Source organism: Eulemur rufifrons, chromosome 28 (genome assembly GCF_041146395.1).
Source record: "Eulemur rufifrons isolate Redbay chromosome 28, OSU_ERuf_1, whole genome shotgun sequence".
Taxonomy (NCBI): domain Eukaryota; kingdom Metazoa; phylum Chordata; class Mammalia; order Primates; family Lemuridae; genus Eulemur; species Eulemur rufifrons.
This window is the reverse complement of record NC_091010.1, coordinates 46,425,935-46,441,626: the sequence shown is the minus strand read 5'-3', so window position 1 is coordinate 46,441,626 and position 15,692 is coordinate 46,425,935.

Below are 15,692 nucleotides of genomic sequence, written 5' to 3'. Positions count from 1 at the left end.
TTTTTTAATATTAGATGTTATTCTATTTCCTTTTTTCTATGCTGAGAACTCTAGTTCTCATCAATGCTGCATATGATAGAATAAAATAGAGTATTACATAAAAATTCATTTGCTTTGTCCACATTACACATGTAACAGTCTAGGAATAATAACACCAACACTACTGCTAACAATTATGATAATTAGAGAAGTATAAATTACTTTGCTTTAAAATTATTTGAAATAGTTCTTCTGTGTGTGGTTATACCTCCACCTGGTTATACATTTAGTTTACTTTGTTTCATTTTATTTTCAAGTTTTAGGGGCTGCTTTCATAAAAATTAATTTTATTTTATATTATATTTACATGGTTTTAAGATTAAATCAGTAAAACAAGCTATGTTTTAAGAGTTTGATATCTCTATATATTATCTTAGTCCACTTGTACTTTGGTTTTTTCTGCTGGCTTCCTAATGTGAGCAATACTGAAATTAAGAGATGACTTTTCTTCTTCCATTCCTTCTCCCCCAGCATATGATTTGAAATAATATCATTCTACTCCCTGTTAATAACTGTGAGTCAATCAGCAAGCTTGTTCTGTTTTTTTCATCTTCTTCCATGATAGTTGTACTGGATATGCATTGTTAGAATGTATAGCCATTGCCTACTATGATCTTTCCCTTATAATCATCACTTAGTCTTAGTTCTAGAAGTAAATACAGTCACATGTTGCTTGACGATGGGGATATGTGGTGAGAAATGCATTGTTAGGCGATTTCATCACTGTGCAAATGTCATAGAGTATATTTAAACTAGATGGTATAGCCTACTACACACCTAGGCTATATGGTATAGCCCAGGAGTGGGGAATCTTTTCATGTTGGAAGGCTGCATTAATTTAGCTGTAATGAAATAAGGCTGCATTCAAGAAACTTCAATTAGATATACTTAAAAATGTTCATTATTTTGTAAAAGTCTAACTACTATGTACTTAATAATTTCAACAAATGAAAACTATTTGTTAATTTTAAAGTTAACTAACCTTTTAATGACTTTGTTGTGTCTGCTTTTTGTTGGAAAGCATTTGAATATTTGATTGCAGCATGGAGGTCTGCAGTTTCAGTTGATCCTCTAGGTGGGTATCAGTCATTTGTGACCTTAAGCACATCTTTATTTGGGTTAGGTAGGAGAATGTAGATTCACAGCAATAAGTGGTTGAAAAGAAAGAAAGCATTTTTTCGGGCACGTTGCCAAAGGCATGGGTATTCTGCATTTTTCCATATTTAAATTGGATCTTTCTTAGCATCAAACAATGACTTTAAAATATGATCTACTGAGAGCTTAATCAATTCCATCCGTAGTTCTTAGTTGCCTTGGTAATATCAACTAGGTGAGGCTGAAATGCTAATTTGCTGTGATGTCATGATTCTCAAAGTCAGCGAACCTTTCATTGTATTCTCTAATGAATAGGTCTCAAATAGCTGCGTGTTCTTTAAATGATTCACTTATGTCATCCTCATCAATGACCTTTGCTAACTGGAGAAAATATTCATCTGAAATTTCCTTTTGAAGAAGAAGTGTTTTGTAAAAAGATAGCTTTTTTTTAAAATGCTTGGATTTTTTGCCTCATATGTATAGACTTAGTTTTTTCTTGGAAAGAAATAGTCAAATTGTTTTGATTTGACATGACATCACACAGAAATGCTGCATTCCTATACACGTCTTCTTTCAATAATTCACATTACTGATTCTGTTCTTCATAAAATTTAACTGTCTGTTCTCACAGAGGTAAAATGTTGGCTAACACCTGTCCCTGTGATAACCAATGCACTTTAGAATGATGTAGCAAATCCACACTGAACTTCAACTTCAGTTGCAAAATTGACAATGCTGTCTTGCATTTGCATGAATATAGTTATCAATACTTATAACTTGTTGCAAAGTGTCATTTAAAATAGTAGCTTTAGCACAGAGATTTTGCTAATACAATGAAAAGAAATGAAAGCATCTGGATCTGTTAATACTTCTTTTTTTTTTTAATCTATGCAATAATCCCTTCATGTTTTCCTGTCATGGAAGGTGCACTGTCTGTACATACGCTCTCTAAATTTACCAAATTCAGTCCAACCTCATGACATTTATCTTGAAAGTTGTTGAAGCATTTATTCCCCATGTTATCTTCACAAGAGTGCCCAAAGCGAGTAACTCTTCATAGCAAAGAAAATCTTCTGTTATGACCCAAATGAAATATAGAACCTGTACTGATTCAGTAGTATCAGTTGATTAATCCAAAGTGATTGAATAATATATACTTTCCTTTTGAAGTATTGCATGAAATTGTTCCTTTAAGTTGAAGGCCAATTCATGCTGCTGATCGGTTATGGTTCTCCTTGAAAAAGGTAGTTGTTTGTACTTTGAAATGTTATCCTGTGGCCTAAGCATCCTACAACTTCGACAATGCATTCTTTCACAATTTCTACATCACTGAATGGCTTCCCTTTTTTCCTGAGTATATAAGCTACTTTATAAGTTGCTTCAATGCCATTATTTCCAGGTCTTATTGCTGCTTATAAGAATTGCCTTTGCTTTTGCTTTTTATCTTTTAATTTCTGCAATACAACCTTTTGCACTTCTCCTTCTAATTTAAAATATATGTGGTCCTGAGTATTATGATGCTGATGAGCATTGAACTTTTTCAATCTTGCTATTGTTGAAGTATCAGAAAGCAAGCAAATCATCTTATCTTTAGCAGAAACATGATAATACTACAACTCCCAATCCTCATTAAAACATCTGTTTTCTTCCTTCAGTGTTCTCTTGGTCTTCTTTGACATGATGGGCTGTTAAGCAGACAGACTTAAAAATTATTGTTGAGCTGTGCAATTACTCACATATTCCACTTCAAACAGAAACACAGTGCACTTTCAAAAAATAATAACAGACTGGCGTACTCCATCTCCACAAACTCTTGCCAATCAGCCTCATGTGGTAGTGGCACCAGTCAGTCAGGGGAAGTTAAAACTAAATCATGAGTGTAGCAGCCCTTAATTTAGCCCTTAAGGCATACCAGTGTTCTAATTGTGCTGGTCAATCTGGGAGGATTATTTTGCTGACACTTATTTTATTCTTTGGTATTTTAAATATGTTCATTTTAAAAATAAAATAAAAATATAAAAGACAAACACAAATGTTTTAATAAAAATAAAAGGATTTGTTCTGCAAAATTTGGATTCGGTCAAAAGGCCACACTTAAGGACCCAGAAGGCCACATCTGGCCCGAAGGCCACTGGTTCCCCATCCTTGGTATAGCCTATTGCTCCTAGGCTACAAACCTGAACAGCACTGTAGGCAGTTGTAACACAATAGTAAGTATTTGTGTTTTTAAACATAGAAAAGCTACAGTAAAAATATGATATTATAATCTTACAGGACCACCATTGTGTATGTGTTCCATTGTTGACTGAAACTTCATTATGTGGCACATGATTGTATATCGTTAATGCTTATCATCATTTCTTACATAGATATGTCTCCAGTCATTTGAGTTGTCTAGAGTTTATTCTCTGATTGATATCTCTGGAAGGGCTCATGGGAACAATATTCCTTGAGTTCTTATATGTTCCTAATAGTTTTTCTGTGGCATTTATACTTGAAAGTCAGTTTGGGTTGATAATATTAATAAAATCCTTGGCTCACATTTTCTATCCTCGAGAATCTTAAATATGTTATTTTATTGTCTCCTAGAATAAAGTGTTGCTGTTGAAAACTGATGATAAATCTGATTTCCTTTCCCTTTGCCTATGCCCAGAGGATATTATATTTCTCTTTTTATCCAGTATTTTACTAGTATATATCCAGGTATTGGTTATTCTGTGATGTAATGTGTCCTTTCACTATGTAGCTTATTTTTTTTTTCTGGATAGCTTGTATTTAATTACAGTTTTTCATATTTATTCTGTTTCACCACTTTGGTTTTCTTCTTCAGGAACTTCTATTGTATATATGCTAGATTTTTTTTTTTTTTTTTTTTTTTGGACAGGGTTTCACTCTGTAACCCAGGTTGGAGTGCAGTGGCCTCATCATAGCACACTGCAGCCTTGAACTCCTGGGCTTAAAGTGATCCTTCTGCCTCAGCCTCCCAAGTAGCTGGGACTACAGGTGCGTGCCATCATGCCCGGCTAATTTTTGTACTTTCTGTGGAGAGGGGGTCTCGCTGTTGCTCAGGGTGGTCCTGAACTCCTGGCTCCAAGCAATCCTCCCACCTCAGCTTCCCAAAGTGCTAGGATTACAGGAGTGAGCTGCTGCACCTGACAGATTTTTTTTCTGAAACCTATTTTCTGTATTTGTCATTTTCTCTGAAATTCTTTATCTTTTTATTTCTCTTTCTTCTTTTTCTCTCTGTTTTCTTTTTTGAATCTGTTTTAAGGCAGTGTTTTTTATATTCATTTACTCCTTTGGTTCTTTTGATATTTATTTCTAAAATGCTTTTTTCTTTTGTTTCTAATTCTTGTCCAAGTTCTATCACCCCACTTCAGAGTTTTTCTAATTGTGATTTATGCTTTTTAAATATATTTTATCATTTTCTTAATTTCCTTTACTGTGTTTTGAAATATTAGGTTATAGTTTTCATAGTTCTCATGGGTATGTCTTTTCTGGCATGATTTTATTATTTCTAGGGAGGTTGTCAACTTTTATTTAATTTTTTTTACAATACTTTTTATGAGGCTGATTATGATTCATTTTTATTGCTCATTTTTATGCAAAATTAGTTTTTCTAAACTTATAGGAGAGTGTGGTGGGTGAGTAGAGTTTTTCTAGTTTCTACAACTGTAGAGCTGTAGAGCTCCCTTGTGTTTGTGTGTACGTATGTGTATCTGAGTGTGAGATTAAAAAGTATGGCCTGTTGCTTTCTGAGATATTCTGATTTTGTTTCCCTTCTCCAGTTTTATCTGAGCTTTCTATTTCCTTTGCCCCAGTTGTTTATGTTCTGTTCAATATGGAGTCTTTTCCCAAATCTTTCTTAATAGGGGATTTTATTTGTGGAAGTTTTGGCTTGTTGGTTTAGTGAGTTCACAGGGCACAGAGTGCTTTCGGCCCTTCAGACTTCCCCATGGATATGTGAACCCACCCATAAATTGGGATATACAAAACATGCTTGCTTTCTGTTGCTATTTTAAAATATGCCTGCTGCCCTGTCCCGTGAGTATGTGTTTGAGAGCAAGGAAGAGAATGAACATGAATGGCAACGTGCAGGCCAGTTAGGAAATTTCTAGGAAGGCTTCTAGGGGCCGGATTCTCTATGCCTTACTCTCTAACCTTAGTATGCTCAGTGAAAATGAACATAATCACAGGTATATACTTAGTTTTTATGTATTAGTAAATGTTGTGTATACAATTAAAAATTTACAGAGAAAATCAAATTATCAACTTTGCTTTTGAAAAGGGAAATAAAATTTCTTTTGTACAAAATATTAATATATGCTGTGTCATACAGAAACCAGTGTCAATTTAGATCAAGGAGGGAAAGCTGATTAAAACGTTCAGAGACATGCTACATTGATTTAAATGTTCATTAAGTCTGATTAAACATATAAGCCCACTTGTTATGTAGACTGAGTCAGAATATCCCAGTGATTGAGAGTTTAGCCTCTGGAATAACAGACCTAGATTTGAATTTCTAAGCTACTACTTACTAGCTATTGACTTCTGGTGAGTTACTTAATTGCTCAAGTATTCAATTATTTTCTTCTTTAAAATGAGGCAATTAGAACCTGTCTATTGGAGTTATTGTAAATATTAAATGAGACAATGCATGAAATGCTTTGTACAGTGCCTGGTACTTAATAAGTACCCAAGAAAGTTGGTAATTTTAAGTATTAGTCTTGGTCTGTGTGCATGGTTAGATGGATTTCCTACCTGAGAGGATGAAGGAAGCACTTACAGTGATGTTAACTTTGTTTTCATATTGAGTCTTCCTCTGGCAATAATAGTTTTTGCCTGCTTGCACAATCTTACGTATGTATTCTTTCTTCATGATTTGTTTTGATTCCATCATGCCTTGCATATAGTAAATGCTAAATAAATATTTGATAACTGTTTTTGTCTTCACAGAATATGAGTAGCACATTATCTGTTCTTAGATAATCTAGTTAAGGTTCTGATGGGCCATGCCTAGTTTTATCTTCATGTTCATGCTTTCTCATCACCTGTACTTTCAGTCTTCCCGGCCACTGGGGGTTGTTTCTCTAGGAACAGATGGCTGTTGCTAGATTTGAGATTGCTGCTTCATATATCATTACCCTCACAAAGATGTATAGGCACATCTGTGGATATTTTCATATTTCTGACTGATCTATTCCATATTTACAATTGCTTATTCACCATCAGTGACAGAAACTCTGAAATTCTGTATTCTTTGGAGTATTTACCTGGTCAATTTCTGTTGTCATTGACTCTGGAACATCATTTTATTAATGGCATATTGGTATTGCATATTTCTTCTCTTTCTATGGGCTGTGTATAAGTGCTATGTGGAATGCAAAGAGGAGTTTCACTACAATTTTAAGGAACTGAAGAAGTTTAATTGCTTAAAACTTAGATAAATTTAGCAAAGCACAGCAGAACAGCGGTAGTTCAGAAAGATCTTCTAGAATAACGGAGCTAGGTTCTATTTAGCATCCAGGTGATGCTGAGACTGCTGGATCTGTGGACCACACTTTGAATATCAAGGCCTTAGAGCAAAAATATGATTTTATAAAATATGTAATGAACTATTAAAACACATTTTGCCTTCCATTTATATTTTTATGTGAATTAATTTTATGAAATATCTTGGAGCTGACAAATTATTTATATTAAATGTAAATATCAAAGATATATAAGAGTAAGATCTCTTATTTCCAGTTTTTGTCTTCATTGGGGATGGATTAGGAAGTATATTTAAGGGTTGAGCTTACCTATTAAATTTTTTTCTGATATTGCCAGGTATTTTATTTTTACATGTACCCCAATGAATTATTATTATGAAAACCTATAAATTAGATTAATATTCCTATTTTACATATAAATAAAAGAAAGTGAGATTCAGGAAATTTAAACAACTTCCCTAAAGCTTTTTAGTACATGGTAAAGCTGGGATGAACTTAGATCTGACATTGAAACTAGTTCTTTTTGCATTGCAGTCAGTTGCCTTCCTAAGATTGTTTTCCTGGGAAATGGTCTTTATATAAAGGTTTGAAAATGTCTTATGGAAGGAATCCTTTAAAGGGGCTTACATGTTTGAGAAAATTTCGATAGTTTAGCTTTGCGAGTCTTTACTGTATAGAGTTCTGTGGTCCTTACAGTAGTGAGGGAAGGGTATGTGTGTGTGTGTGCACATGAGCTTGCTTTCCTTAAATGAGATGAAATATTGTAAGGAGTTATTTCCTCCTCTCTATATCCAGGGGCCTGAACTAGATGATTTCTAAGATTCCTTCAAGTTCAAATATACTACCATGGATGTGATATTTTTGTTTTAGAAAACAGCTTTTGTGGTATATGGGGCTGGGGGAGAGATGTAAAACATTTCTACCAGCAGATGGCACTCCAGCATTTCTACAGCTGGCAACCTTTAGCTAGCCCCAAAGTAGAAATGAGGCAAAACTGGACACACAAAAAGAAAAAGGAAAAGGAAAAAAGTATGAAATATTTCAGTCATTATTGTGATGCAAAATTACAAATATATCAACTAATAGACTCCTATATATACACAAACTGATAGTAAGTCATAATCCTTTACTGGGCTCCACAGCACTTTTCACCACACTATTATAGCACTTACCAAATAGATTTGTTAACCTGTTCATTTTTCCAGATAGAGTGTGAGATTTCCAAGGGCAGGAGGTTCTTATTCATCTTTGGATTCCAGGATTAGGAGAGAATACACAATATCTGGCCCATAGTCAGCACTTAATAAATATTTCTCCTTTTCATTCCCCAGAAAATTGGTTAAGTATTACCTTGAATGAGGGAGAATATTTATGAACATTAGTCCATGCAAAGCTTTTTGTTTTATATTCTTTTCCTTTCAACAGTTACCTTATAGGCATCAACTCTAATGTGTTTCATGAATGAACTTGGATATTTTTATATCCTTGTGAAATATATTGTTTCATGTATGTATTTAATTTCTAGTAACATTATTGTTCTATAGATATTCTGTTTTCTGTGTTTCTCACCTATCATTGTATTTAAAACACTTAGTTTTAAATACATTTAGTATTTAAATTTAGTTCGTTTAGTTCATTGCTTCTAACAGTTGCCCTTATCATTTTACCTATCCATTTCCCTTGTAATGGACATCTAGGTGCCTCTAATTCCTCACTATTAAAGTCAATACTTTACTGACCATCCTCATTCACATCCTTTTATAAGCTTTTTGCGAATTTTACTACTGGGGTTTATGCCCAGTAGTGGGATTTCTGGCTCTTAGGGACTACACATACTTAATTTCACTGAATATTGCCAGATCACATTCCAGAATGGCACAATTAGTTTGCACTCTCATAGCATGCAAGAAGGTTTTGATTTTCCTACACCCACAGATAGTGGTAAGCAGTATTTCAAATTTTGCCAATCAGGTGGTATAAAGTGAAAATATTTCTTAAGTGAAAGAATCATCACTTGAGAATCCATTAAAGCTAATAGAATTTTATGCTATTTGTTTGCATAATTTTCCCCCTTAGAGGATGGTCCATCACTGTTTTAACTTTCACTATCTAACCTTAGGGAACAGAATAGATTCCAATATATATATATATATTTTTATATATATCTCTTATATTCTGAACTCTTGCTCCTTATTATCTGAAATCTAAGACTCAAATAGATTCAAATAACATGGTGTCCCTTGTCATCTCAATTTGCTCTCTGAAACTAGAAACCAAATGAATTTGTATAGGATATGCTCAGGCTCCACTCCATATCAGTTATTAAAAAGCTCCTTAGATGATTTTAGTGTGCAGCCAGGGCTGAGAATCACTGATCTAGACTCTCACATTATCATTTCTATCTGAAAGGGAAAAAGATTATTTTTAAGTATTTAAACATAGGAAATACTATTTTATTGTGTTAGCCAGGCTTCAGAAAATCAAAAGAAAAATTTTTGTGATGAAAATTAAACATACTTCCTAAGAATCATCAGTATGTCAGTGTCTGTAGGTAATCAAAAGGACTAGAAGAATTGGAAAATTTTGGTGAGAGTTAATGCTGATAAGGTTTAACATAACTGCATTGAAATAAAGAAGGACTTGGATCTGCTTATGTGGAGATACAACTACTCCGAAGAATTAAGAGTCTAGATGTTAATTCAGACAAAGGTAAAATATTCAATTAAATAAGTATTAATATGTACCAGTAAAGTCTTATCAGCTGATTTTTATTATTGAAGAGTGGATTGAACCAGTGGTAAGCCTTCTATTATCAACATTTTCTTGAACTAAGCACATTAGGATATTTAAAAAGGTCAAAGTGTGCCATTAGTCTAGGGAACAAAAGAAAATACAATCACAGCTAGTCACTTTTTTGGAGTCAACAAACACAATTATGTTCCAGGAAAATATATTATTACAGGTCCAGTTTCTCAATGTTGAAGTTAATATAGTGTACATATTGAGATAAATATATATGATTTATATATTTTACTTTCTTAAACATTATCTTTAGCATTAATTGATGCTTAAGAATTATCTGACTAGGAAAACGATATGTATAAACAACTTATACATACATATACAGTTAATGAAGCTATAGAACATGAGGAAAACAATCTGAATTTTTTCTCTTGGATATTACATGTAAAAGTTGTCAAGTATTTTCAATAACAAACATACCAAAAGTGTAGTCTAGTTATCAGTCAATAGAGCTGGCTTTAGTTTCAAGTTCCTCAAGAAACATCTTGAAATTTTAGATTGTTTTCTTCCCTGAATTATGAGTATAAAGCCTGCCTTATCTATGCTATGAGCATAAAATGAAATGGTATGCATGTAAGTTATTATTATAATAGTTCAGAGCCTTAGGTTATAATTTCCTTCTATACTATCTTTGCAAATTATATTTGTTTACACAATAAAATCAAACCAGGAGAAGGAAAATGACTTTTATTAAGTAGCAGCTATATGCCAGGTACCAAAGATATTCATTTAATTCTCACAACACATGTGGAGGGAAGTATACTTATGGCTATTTTATAGATGGAGAATGGGACTCAGCAAGGATAAATGATTTGTTCAATCAAGATCACATTAGTGTCTAGCAAATTGTGAATTAGATTTTAATCAGTCTTTTTCCAGACTCCAAACTCCAGATGATTTTCAGGACTTATCTGAATGTACAAAAGGCAAAATGGGCTATGATGGTAAAAGATAGGCTCTTCAATGGGTGTGACTAAGACTTGAATAATTTTAATCTGTTTTTCTGTTAGTTTGTTTTTTATCTATAGCAGTTTCTCAAATAAGTGTCATCCCTACCCCCAAACATGCTAAGGGATTTCAAACTGAACTCATTAGAATTAACCACATTTATTATGGTTATGATCTTCCCCACATAATAAGTTCACTTCTTGATGGCAGTAATGAGGACAAAGACTATCCAGCCAGAGTTTTATTTATTTCAGCATATTATGGGGGTACAAAAGTTTAGGTTATGTATATTGCCCTTGCCCCGCCTCCACCCCCAGAGGCAGAGCTTGAAGCATGTCCAGCCCTCAGATGGTGCACATCGCACTCATTATGTATGTATACAGCCATCCCCTCCCCCCTCATCTGCCCAACACCTGATTAATGTTATTCCTATATATGCTCTTACATGTTGATCAGTGAAACCAATTTGATGGTGAGTACATGTGGTGCTTATTTTTTCATTCTTGGGATACTTCACTTAGTAGAATGGGTTCCAGCTGTATCCAGGAAAATACAAGAGGTGCTATATGACCCTTTCTTATAGCTGAGTAGTACTCCATGATATACATATACCACATTTTATTAATCCACTCATGTATTGATGGCCACTTGGGTTGTTTCCACATCTTTGGTATTGTGAATTGTGCTGCTATAAACATTTGAGTGCAGATGTCTTTTTTATAGAATGTCTTTTGTTCTTTTAGGTAGATGCCCAATAATGGGATTGCTGGATCAAATGGTAGGTCTACTTGTATCTGTTTAAGGTATCTCCATATTGCTTTCCACAGAGGTTGCACTAGTTTGCAGTCCCACCAGCAGTGTATGAGTGTTCCTATCTCTCCACATCCATGCCACCATTTATTGTTTTGGGACTTATTGATAAAGGCCATTCTCACTGGTGACAAGTGCTATCTCATTGTGGTTTTGATTTGCATTTCCCTGATGATTAGAGATGTTGAGCATTTTTTCATATGGTTCTTGGCCATTGTTCTGTCTTCTTTTGAAAAGTTTCTGTTCATGTCCTTTGCCTACTTTTTGATAGGGTTGTTTGATTTTTTTCTTGCTGATTTTCCTGAGTTCTACATAGATTCTAGTTATCAGCCCTTTATCAGATATGTAGCATGCAAAAATTTTTTCCCATTCTGTAGGTTGTCTATTTGCTCTCGTGACAGAGTTTTCTTATATGATGAGGTAGAACAATCACGGAGTTACAAATTTCTTTCTCCTTCAACATTATATATGAAGAAAATGTTATCATCCCTTGCTCCTCAAGGCAGGACACAGACACAGTCTTTGACACAATCTTTGATGGTAAAATAACATACTTTGTAACCAGAGTTCCCTAGCACTGTCCTTTGCCTACACCTGTCTCCCCTCTGCTAGTGGAAAATTGATGACATGTAAAACCTACTCAAATTTTCTTCCTTTTTTAGAAGCTAGTCACAGGCAGACAAACCTACATGGTTAAAATATGTTATGGACTTGTTTGATTACTGCATTTATTGACACCACATTTGATAGTGTTGACTTTTTTTTTCCAAGTTTACCACTAAGTCATTTATGTAACTTAATTCTTACCCTAGTCATCAGTTAAGAGGGTGTATTGTGGCAAGTGTGGAAGACAGGGAATAAGAATGAACAAAGAAACAAATAGCATAATTGTATAATATTTTAGAATTTATTAAGTGCTTTCTCCATACATAACCTTACTCAGTTCTTACTCTACTCTTGGACATTATATTAATTGTATAGAATAGGCAGCTGAGGCTTAGAACAGTTAAAAATTTTACCCAAGGCCACAAAGCTAGATCTGGCAAATCAGGACTTAAAACTAAGTCCTACAACTCATAGTTCAAGTTTTTTTCCACTATACATTAATAAGTTATAGAGGCTTATGCAATATTTTAGCCACTTACAGTTGAGTGTGGTGGCTTAAGAACACAACACTTTGAGTCAGGTTGCCCTGGGCTTACTCTTGTGTTGCCACTTATTAGCTGTGTACAATGAGAAAGTTGCTTAACATCTGAGTCTGAATTTTCTTACATGTAAACTAGGTATAATAAGGAATTATGAATACCTATCAGAGTTATATGAGAAGATTAGTAGGATAGTCCTGAGCACCATGCTTGAATCATTAGATCTCAATAAATAGTAGTCATCATGAACAAGTACACTAGCAGTGAGTGATTAAACAGTGGACTGGCTGTTATATCTTCATGCTTATCAATCCTGGTTGTGGTGAGAGGTATATTTTTCTTGCTATAGACAGCTAGGTATAATTATTTAAGAAGAGGATAATGGGAATAGTGATAACTAGGCTTGGAATGTTTAATAGAAGGAAAGGGAGGAGGTATACAGAGTCCATGAGTTTGTAATAGGCTGCAAGTAAGAAAAAGGCATAGGAAAAATCAAAAGCAATCATTGTAGTCAAAATGTCCATCAATAAAAAGCATTTACATCTTGCAGCAACACTGTATGCGACAAAGTAGAATTTGGCCATAAACACAGGATATATCAGTAGTCCAGTCACTAGTCCTAGTACCCATGTTGGTCACTGGTATATATTTCCACTTATCTGAGATGAAATGGTAAAAATGATAATATGGTGATTTTTCATAAAGCTACATTTATTCAGTTTAAACTCTTGCTCTTTATTTTGACATATCATCTCAGCTTTTTTTTTTTTTTGGATATTGAAATGTTCTTTTCTTTTGGAAAGTAATAGTGATAAGTAGTTGATAGTTTTTTTTTAAGGTCCTTACTAGACAAAATAAAAAGTTGGCAAACACATGTCCATTCCTCCCCATTAACTAATATTTATTTTGAAATCCCAAAGTCTAGAAATGACTGAATCAGTTAATCTTCAAGTTTTCTTACAGTTCTGGGAACCTAGGCTCCTAGATATCAAAGGAATTTATCTATGAAGACCATTCAGTAGACACCAAGCAGTGTCACCAAGGAGATATCAACATATGTAGTTCTTAACAGTTCATATTTTATACAGAGCCCCAGTTCTTGTCTCCTAAGGAAATTACAGCTAAGACAGAACAGAGATGCAGATTGTTGTCACCCAGCACACAGAAGATAGGATAGAAACATCAATCTAGTATACAGATTAATAATGAGCTACTTACAGCATATAATTTAGGGCTGGATGAGAGGCAAGACAAAAACCATGATGTGTGTGTGTGTGTGTGTGTGTGTGCGCGCGCGCGCGTGCGCGCGTGTTGGGGGGCTATTTACAAAGAATAGTTCTAGAGAGATCTATACCCAAAAACTAGACCAAAGGACCTAACAATCATATCATCTTGGAGTCAACCAGGGCTATTCAATGTTATTGAATTGATTTCTTTCCCCTGATGTCCTGTGGCTGGACATGACTATAGCATTTCAATGGCTAGACTAGAGAAATGGTTTTTATCATGAATTAAGAAAACAACTACTTTGTTTTGTTGGCTTTGATTTTAATACCGCATCATACAGGTTCTGATAAAAACATTAAATACTGCTTAAAGTAACTAGGCCAACAAACCATTATAAAGTAGTTCAGTTGATAAGCAAAAATTGTGAAAATTTGTAACTAAGCAGATTCTCATTATATACCCAATTCAACCTTAGTCACAGGGGTAGGTATTTTTGAAAGGTACATTAATTATAGTTATATATTTGGTAAGTGATGTATTTCATTTAAATAATCTTCCACTGGTCCCACTTAATGTGGCTCCTAAAAGTATATTTACTTGTAAGCAAGGGAGTGTTTAGGGCCTTGGAAAAATCTGGCTTATTATTAAAAATATATAATTTGTTTTAATTCTGAATATAGCAAATGAACTAATGACTTTGCAAGATAAGTATTTCTTGAAGGAAATGGCCAGGAAACTGTTAAAAATTGGGAAAACAAATTATTGAACAGAGACCCAAAACGCAATTTACTGTGACAAATAAAAGTATTTATTTTTCACATTCTTCTAGACAGTAACATATGATTTCAATGTGTTGAGCCTGAGTTGATTTACCGTTAAATTATTTCACAGATATTTATTGAGTGCCTACTAAGTGCCTGGGTCTGGGAATACAAAGATAAAAGGCTTTGCTTACTAGGCTGTTACCATCTCTAAGAGGTGCTCAGTACACATGTAAAAATTAAAATAATTTCTGCTGGAACTTACACCACACCACACACCCACACACAGACACACACACACATATTTTAAAGGATCTAGGTATTTTACAAATGCTCAGGAACTGAAGGAAACAGGCCTTAGAGCTGGCGCCAACACCTAATACTTCAGTATGTAACAGATTGATTTAAAAAATGGTCTTTACACAATATCACTTGGATTTTCTTTCTCCTTTAGCCTCATTTTATGCAGTCCTGTTTCCATAAGGTCTTCAAGGCACTTTCCAGTCTAATGCAACATATTTTAATTTTTGGATTTCCTGGATACTTAAATTGGTAGAGACTCTTCAGGGAATCTCAATTGAAGGTCATCTACTCCAGCCCTTTTCAGATTTGTTAATCCTATCTATGGGGAGGGAAGGGGGAGACAGGTTGCTGTTACAGCATTTGTTGGGCTCTGAGACTGTCCCTTGCGCATCCACCTCTAAGGAAAACCCTTGCTCTGCATTTTAGAGTTTTGCTTGTTTGATACCAAGCAGGCCCCATGCCTCTCCTGGGTACACACGCTACGTAAAGTAGTTGTCTTCATCTGCCAGGTATGAGGTCCATTTTGTTCCAAAAGGAAGCCAAAAGTGGGGTTCAGCAGTGTGAGTTGAGAAAACTATTCCTGCACTTTAGAATGGAACCCAGGGCTCAATCTCCCAGCTGTCGTGGGTCGGGTTTGAGGAGCAGGGGCCTGTCATGCTGCTCTGGCAAGTTCCCTGGCATCCAGCAGCTACTGCCAGCAAACTGGTTTTGGCTGGGGCCAGATTGAAATCCCTACAGTGCCACTCTTTTCCCCTCTGGCACCGTACAGAGCACTTCTCTGCAGAAGGGCTAAGCCCAGGCGTTGGCCCTGAGGAGGGACTGGAGGAGCAGCTCTGCCTGTGCAGTGAAATAGAGTGGCCATGCAGTGACACAAATGGGCGCAGAGCTGCCCTGACTAAGCCAAGCACAATGGAGGTGGCTTTGGCTTGTCCAAAGCCAGCTGTATATCGAAGCCCCCAAGACCTTACGCCTTGGCTGCAGGGAGAGCACAGAAGAGCCATGGCGCAGACTGGTCCCTTTTGCCCCATGGAGAAACCCTTTGACGTGGTCACTCTGTGTTTTCCTTCTGG